Source organism: Delphinapterus leucas, chromosome 2 (assembly GCF_059928025.1).
Source record: "Delphinapterus leucas isolate spDelLeu-1000000601 "Yukka" chromosome 2, BTC_Dleu_Yukka2, whole genome shotgun sequence".
NCBI classification, from domain to species: domain Eukaryota; kingdom Metazoa; phylum Chordata; class Mammalia; order Artiodactyla; family Monodontidae; genus Delphinapterus; species Delphinapterus leucas.
The window spans coordinates 171548464-171556026 of record NC_143130.1 but is presented as its reverse complement, the minus strand read 5'-3'; the positions used below and the strand labels follow the sequence as shown (position 1 = coordinate 171556026).

General features: G+C 56.2%; 1 pseudogene; it reads left to right on the top strand.

The window, feature by feature from the left end:
- The first annotated feature begins 270 nt into the window (after nucleotides 1-270).
- Nucleotides 271-7134, top strand: LOC111176120 (serpin A3-8-like; annotated as a pseudogene).
- The last annotated feature ends 429 nt before the right edge of the window (nucleotides 7135-7563 follow it).

The following is a 7563-nucleotide window of genomic DNA, read 5'->3' as shown; positions in this document are numbered from 1 at the left end:
GTCCTCTGACTCAGTCCAGGGCTCCATCCTGGGGGGCAGACAGGGGACATAGTGGAAATGGAGCCCCTGCTGCCTAGTCCCCTCTGATGGTGGCTGCTCTCCCAGCAGGAGGGGGATGGGTTCTCACTGGAAAGCACCTCACACCCATCACCAGCTCCCCGCTGGAGCCAGGCAACCCAGGCTTCTCACCCTCGCTCCTCTACTTCCTTGCTGGGTGACCTTGGAAAAGCCCCTTTCCCTCTCTGTGCCCAGTTTCTCCATTGGGGAAATCGGTAACAATTACAAGACTTGCTTCAGAGGGTGAGAGGGAGCCCAAAGCCTCCTCATGTATGTTGGGAGCCCAGGAGGGTGCCTAGAACTGGGAGGTCACAAAGCAGCAGAGGCAGAGAGAACAGAGACCACGTGGGGACACTGGGTGGTCGTTGGGACATCATCGGACACACCGAGACTTAAAGGAGCTTTGCTTTTCAGAGATGAGGGCAGAGGGAATGTCCCCCCTCCTGGCTCTGGGGCTCCTGGTGGCTGGGTTGCGCTCCAGTGTCCACTGCCTCCCAGGGGGTGGGCTTGACCCGGAGGATGTGACCCCAGAGGACCAACACAAAGGGGCACCTGTGGACGACCACACATTCGTCTCCAGCAACACTGACTTCGCCTTCAGCCTCTACAAGCAGTTGGCTTTGAAGACCTCCAATGAGAACGTCATCTTCTCCCCCCTGAGCGTCTCCATGACCTTGGCCTTCCTGTCCCTGGGGGCCCATGGACCCACCCCGACAGAGACCCTGGAAGGCCTCAAGTTCAACCTCACAGAGACCCCCGAGACAGAAATCCACCAGGGCTTCCAGCACCTCGTGCAGACGCTCGGCCGACCCAGCGACCAGCTGCAGCTGAGCTTGGGCAACGCCATGTTCGTCCAGGAGCAGCTGAAGCTTCTGGACAAGTTCAGGGAAGATGCCCGGGCGCTGTGTGCCTCCGAGGCCTTCTCCACTGACTTCCGGGATTCCGACACTGCCAAGAAGCTCATCAATGACTATGTGAGGAATAAAACGCAGGGGAAAATTGTGGAGTTGTTCAAGGACCTTGACAAGCTCACATAGATGATGCTGGTGAATTACATCTTCTCTAAAGGTGGGTGGCCAGATTGGGGTTTGGGAAGATAAATGAAATTAGTTCTGAGGCTCCAGGACTATTTCTCTTCTGGCTCAGCCACATGTGTTGTTAGCAAACCATTACAGAAGGGGCTCCCCGTGGCTTAAGGGAGCTTAGGCACCAAGGCCCCGCCCCGACCATAGGCTTTGTCTACTTTAGCTTTATCCAAATTATACTTCACTTTACAGGACATAAGTGCAGAGGAGCCACTACTTTGTGTGAGGCAGAGAGAGGCTTTTTTCTGACTTGCCAAAAGAAGAAGCTGTTCTTTCAGCTCTCTCCGGGGCGGCCGGGAACTCCAGGTTCCTGCCTGTTGAGATGCTTTCGGACACGCTCAGGAAGGCCTCTGCTGTGCGCACTGTGGGCTGTGTCTGACCTGGGCTCCCTCTAAGGGTCTTCGTCTCCGGGGCTTAAGGTGGGGCTGGCAGCCATCTTCACGGTGTGACAGCCTCTGAGCAGCCTGGACACCCCAAGGCTCTTCAATTGTGTGCTTCTATCATCTTGAGGGTGGGAATGGCAAGGCCACCATCTGGGGAAAGTCGCGGGAAGACAATATCCAGGGCAGTGTATTTTCCCACATTCTAGTTGGACCGGTGCCCAGTCCCATTGATAGAAACTCAATATTGCAAACCTCAGCCTGGAAATTCATAAGGGTCAGAGTGAAGGCAGATAGATTTCATATATGGAGCCAGTAGTGCAATAGAGACCCAGAATAGATAAGGACAGGAAAAACTATCATCGAATCTGGGCGTGGTCAGGTACCTAGGAGACACTAGCTGTGGGGAAACAAGTTAGCCCTGTGCTGGGGGCTCCTGGCAGAGCCCAGGGCTACCCTACTTGGGTCTGTGTTTTCGTCTATAAATGAAGGCACAGAATTGCATTTCTTTGGAAAAGGAATCCAGGCCAGGCCTGCTACATTTTTTCTTCGAGTCTCCTGTGCTTTCCCCTCCTACAACCCTGCACTGTCCTAGGATTTTCTCCTCCGAAATCTCCCCACCAGGGACACCCCAGCCAGCCCGGCATTCCCTCTGCTCCTGCCTCTAACTCTGGGGACACAGGCAGGGGTGGAAACAAAGCAGGAAGCGGGGGTGGATACACACTCCATGAAGCCCCAGGGCCCTAATCTCCCCAAGAAGCCCCCATCACTGAATGCTCCATCCTCCTGCGGTGAGACCTCAGCCCTCTCCTCTACTGACCCCGCCCTGCCCTCCTGGTACCCATGTGGCTCCTGCTTCAGCCTGGCTCACAAGGCTGCGAGGACATGTGTCCTCCCTGCAAAGCCGGTGACTAACCACTGGTCTCTAACACTGTTCCCTTTAAGGACCAGGAGCTCCCATTTCTCCACAGTCCCAGCCTCACCCCATCTCTCCCTTGCCCTGTCCTGTTCCTGTTGGTTTCTCATGTAGCACAATTAACCAGGTTTGTTTCATGTCCCCCTTCCCAATCCAGACCTGTGGGCTCACCCCCATCCCCAAGGGCCTACCCACCTGCCCAGGTATATGTGCAAACCTAGCAGGGCCATCCCTAGAGGCACGTGGGGGGCTGCTGGTGTGGGGAGGGTCTCCCCCGCTCAGGGACCAGGGCAGAGGAGTGAGACGCCTGCAGCCCTTGCACCACAGACCCCTCACCTGTCCCTCCACCTCTAGCCCAGTGGAAGAAGCCCTTTGATCCCAGCCATACTTATAAGTCAGAGTTCCACGTGAACGAGAACAGGACAGTGGAGGTGCCCATGATGACCACTGGGGGCCTGGAAACGCCTTACTTCCGGGATGAGGAGCTGCCTGCACCGCGGTGGAGCTCAGGTGCACCAGCGACGGCAGTGCGCCCTTCATCCTCCCTGACGAGGGCAAAATGCACGACCTGGAGGCCAAGCTGCTCCCAGAGACGCTGAGGAGGTGGAGAGACTCCCTGCAGCCCAGGTGACTGTCCCCAGGACCCGGAGCTGTGGGCCCACCTGCCTTCTCGGCCCTTCCCCCTCTTCCAGGACTCCGGACCCGCAGCCCCCGGGCCTCAGTAATGTCCAGGGGCGGGGGCAGAGGTGGGAGGGCCCATCCAGGGGTGACCTTGCCCTTGGCTGCCTGCGTGGCTCTGGGCCTGAGCTGTTCCTTCTCTAAGATGATGACATCAGAGGGGGCGGGGCTGAGGGTTCCTCTGACACTGACATGCGCTGAGTCGTGAGGATCCTCACACAACCCCCGACACTCATGCTGTTCTCTCCGTGGCTCCACCTCTTGCAGGTGGAGGGGGGCAGATGGGACTGGGATCAGTTGGGGACTCAGGTGAGACAGACGTGAGCATCAGCTTTGCACGGGCTAAACATTAATTCACTCATTTATTCATTCAACCATTCAGCACTGATTGAATGAATTAATTAAGATCAAGCTATGTCTGAGGGACTAATTTAGACTCTGAGGGTAGGTCAGCGAATAAAACAGTAAATTCCCTGCCCTAATGGCGCTTACTTTGTAGTTGGAGGAGACAGACAGGAAATAAATATAATAAATTATTTGGTACTTTCAGAGGGGAGAAATGGGGAGGTGGGGATAGTAAAGCACAGTAAAATCATGAAAAAATGGGACCCGCAAGTAGCTTGTGATTGTAAGCAGGGTGGCCCTTAGGTGATATTTGAGGTGAGGGTTTGAGCGATGTGAATATGGTGGGGAAAACATTCCTGGCTGATGGAACAGCCAGTGCAAAACCTGTTTAGACAGGATGGAGCCTGGTGTGGTTGACGGTTAGTGAGGCCAGAGCAGCAGAGCAGAGGGAGTGAGAGGGAAAGTTGGGAGAGGTCAGGACCCCAGGGGGGATTCAGGTCACTTGGAGCCTTGCAGACCCCTCGACGCGCCCCCCTCTAAGGGAAATAGAGACTCATCACAAGGTTTTGGGCCAAAGAGTGAACGATCTGAGTCATGTTTTAAACGGATCACCCAGGTCATCCAGTGGAGGACAGACAGCCGAGGACCAGCATGGAGGCAGGGAGGCCAGCCGGGCGCCCAGTGCACTCACCCAGGGGAGCCGCTGGGGATGCACCAGGAGGAACCAGGAAGGGTGGAAGGGGTCGGGCTCTGGATAAACTGAGCGCAGACACACAGGCCAGGATGTGGAATTCAGGAGACCAATAACAAGGGGGACGGCAGAGGGAGAGGCACTTGTGGGCGCAGTGTCTGCTGCGGGGGAGATAGGGAAGCTTGTGGGCAGCTATGCAGATCCTAGGGGCAGCGGGTGTGGGAAGTACGTTATAAACCGCAAAGAATGAGAGACCTGCCTAGACGTGACATTGAGGCTGCAGTCCCTTCCCCAACCCCTGTCCAGGGGACCGGGCACCTTGGGGCTGCCTGACTCTCAGCCCCTCCTCACTGCAGATCCCAGGAGACTCCAGGACACGGGACCCACCCTCCCCCTGCATGTACTCCCTTCCCAACCCTTTCCTTCCTCCAGTACCAAGAGCTACCACAGGGCGGGGGCTCAGTGAATAGTTGTAAATGGATAGAATATTCATCAGACATCTTTGATTTACCAGCACTGGGGGAACCAGCATCTACACGCCCCTGGCCCATGGAGGGCGCCCACTAAGAATCTGTTAAATGAATGGATAAAGGAGGGGGGAGGGAGGGAGGGAGGGAGGAAAGATGGCCTATGAGGAGGAATAGTACCTCCCTGCTCCCAAGGCACTCAACGTTTAATGGGAGCCACAGCCTCCTCGTATTTAGCATCTGTAAGAGCTGACACCATGACAAGAGTCTTAAGGGAAATAGAGACAGAGAGAGAGGAGGCCTAGGGGTGGGAGACAACATCTGTTGTCCAAGAACCTGCTGCCACCTCTGCTCAGAAGCAGATGCATCCCTGCCCTCAAGGAGCTCAATGGGAAGACAAGATAGAGATGTTGGATTGGTTGAATCAGGTCCCCAAGGCCCTTGAATGCAGCCCCCAGTCCTCCACGTCCCGCACAAGCCCCTTCCCGGCCCCTCCCCTCCCCACTGCCCGCACTCAGGCTGCCTCTGTGCTGTGGGGCAGCCCTTCTTTCTTCCCTCTTTCCTGCAAGTGCATCCTCCTGCCTCCTGGACTCCTCTTCACCCAGTCAGCTCCGTCCCCTCCTCCGAGACTCAGGGTCCATGCCACCTCCTGCAGGAAGCCTTCCGGGTGCCCTTGGAGCAGCTGCCCCAGCACAGTCTCCCAGCTGCTGGAGTTAGGGTGTTTCCTGCACCCTACAGGCTTGCAGGGGTGAAGCAGGGCCAGGTGTGGTGCTGGTGCACTGCCTGGCATTTTAGACTCCTGCCGATGGGAATGCATAATTCACAGTTTAAGGAGAGTAAGCAGGAGGGGTAAAAAAATGTGGAAAAGAGTCCGTATTTCCAGCGAGAAGCGGGTGGTTGGAGCGGAAACCAAGGAAGACCACGCCGAGACATGGGAGGAGGGCAGGCTCTGAGTCCAGCAGACGTTCAGGTTTATTTTTCTCACTTCCTAGAACAAGAGTTCACCCCCTCCTTCCAAAGTTTTCCATCTCCAGCGATTATGATCTGCAAGACTTCCTTCCCCAGATGGGCATGGGGAAAGTCTTCCCCCCGGCAGCTGGCCAGTCAGGCATTAAAGATGCAGAGGCGCTGGTGGTTTCCCAGGTGGGTGTTTAAACTTTGGACAATTCATCTCCACATGGGAGCTTGAATGGTGAAGGCCAGCCAGACTTTTGGGTAAACTTGAATGAGTAAAATGACTGTATTTCTCTTTACTTAGTCACCTTCCCTGGACTCCTCAGAAGGGCTTGGTTACAACCATCCTGGGGGTGGTCCCACCTTCCCTGCAACATATTGTGACATGGAAGCCCATCTAGCGGGAGGGCCTGGGGTGGAATCAGCTGTGAACCCCCGTCTCATGCTCCAACTTTTACTGCCTCTGCGATAAATAATTCAAGTCCTGTACCCCTCACTTTCTTCATCTTTAAAACGAGCATTGTAGTTCTTGGCTCATGTGCTATGCCTAGCAGAGCAGGTAAGAGGTAATAGGCACTAACAACGGCTACAGGGCCATCGTGATGGAAATACGCTAAGAGCACAACGCAAGAATACCAGAGGCCCTGGTACTGTGATCCTAGAAGCAGAGAAGTCAGAGTGAATGGGGGCGGCTGGGCAGCCCTGCAGTCTCCCCTGCACCCCACCTGCCAAAGGACCGGGTAAAGGAGGCGCATGTGCCAAGGGGCCTGCGGGGTCCAGGGATGGGAAGCCATTTCCTATGCAAAGTAACTGAGCGCTAGGGCAGGAGAGGAGCAGAAAGCAGTGTCCACTCATCTGCTACTTCGACATGGAGGGACTGTGGACAGTTGCCTGTGCCTGTGACAGTTGCCCCCTCCCCTAAAATGGGGGGTGTTTTGGACTCAGACAGAGGGCGATCCAGATCAGGGAACCCCTGCTCTTTTCCTCTCTGACCCTGGGCCCAGCACTCACAGCCTTTGACTGCACTTTGCACATCTGTGCATCACGACTATGCAAACCAGCTGACAGGTTTGTTGGAAGAAACAAACAAGTTGAACAGGTTGCCAGCACAGTGATGGCCAGCAGCAGAAGGTGGATGAATGTCAGTCCCCTTAGAGGCACTCAGGCAGCTGCTCACCTCCCACCCACCTCGTCTCTGGTGGGTAATGCTCTGGGGCCCCCCTGGTGGTCCGCAGCGCTGTGCTTGACGTGGGCAAGGAGGGCATGGAAGGAGCTGCTGCCATGGGAAGCAACTTGATCTACAAAACTGGAGAAGTGATCACTATGCATTTCAACAGGCCCTTTATGTTTCCCACACTCAGTAAAGACACTGAGCATCATCTTTTTGGGCAAAGTCACCAACCCCAGTCAAGCCTAGAGCTCTCCACTGAGTAGCAGGTCCCCTCACTAAGGAGCTGGGTGCCCAGCTCCCTGGGGGCAGCCTGGTCCCTGTGACCCGAGGATCCCCCTGTCTGGTCCCACCTGCTCACCCTTGTGAAGGTGACAGTGACTCTGCTGGGGGTTTCACATGCCCAGGGAGTCTGTGTCCTGGTTAGAAGGAGGCTCTGAGCCCTACAACAGCAATAAACCACCTTCCTTGGACTGGACTCTTTTCTGTGTGTCTCCATGCTGATCTGCCTGACTCCATGCTCCTGCCACTGCCTGGGCCCCAAGGCCAAGCCCCCCGACCTCCCACACACGCTCAGCCCACCCCAGAGTCTGGGCCCCTCTATCTCAGCCTCACCAGCCAGCCCAGGAGCAGGCTTTGTGCTTGTGACCAAGCCCACTGGACCTCAGGCCCAGGGCTGGGAGGGGCCCCTGCTGCCTGATGCCCACTTCTGGGCACTATGGCCCTAGGTGCAGGTTCACTCTTCCATCCCCCAGGGCCCAGGATGTGCCCTCGTGCTGACATTGCAGGGGCTCCGACCCTCACCTCTTCTGGCACAGCCCC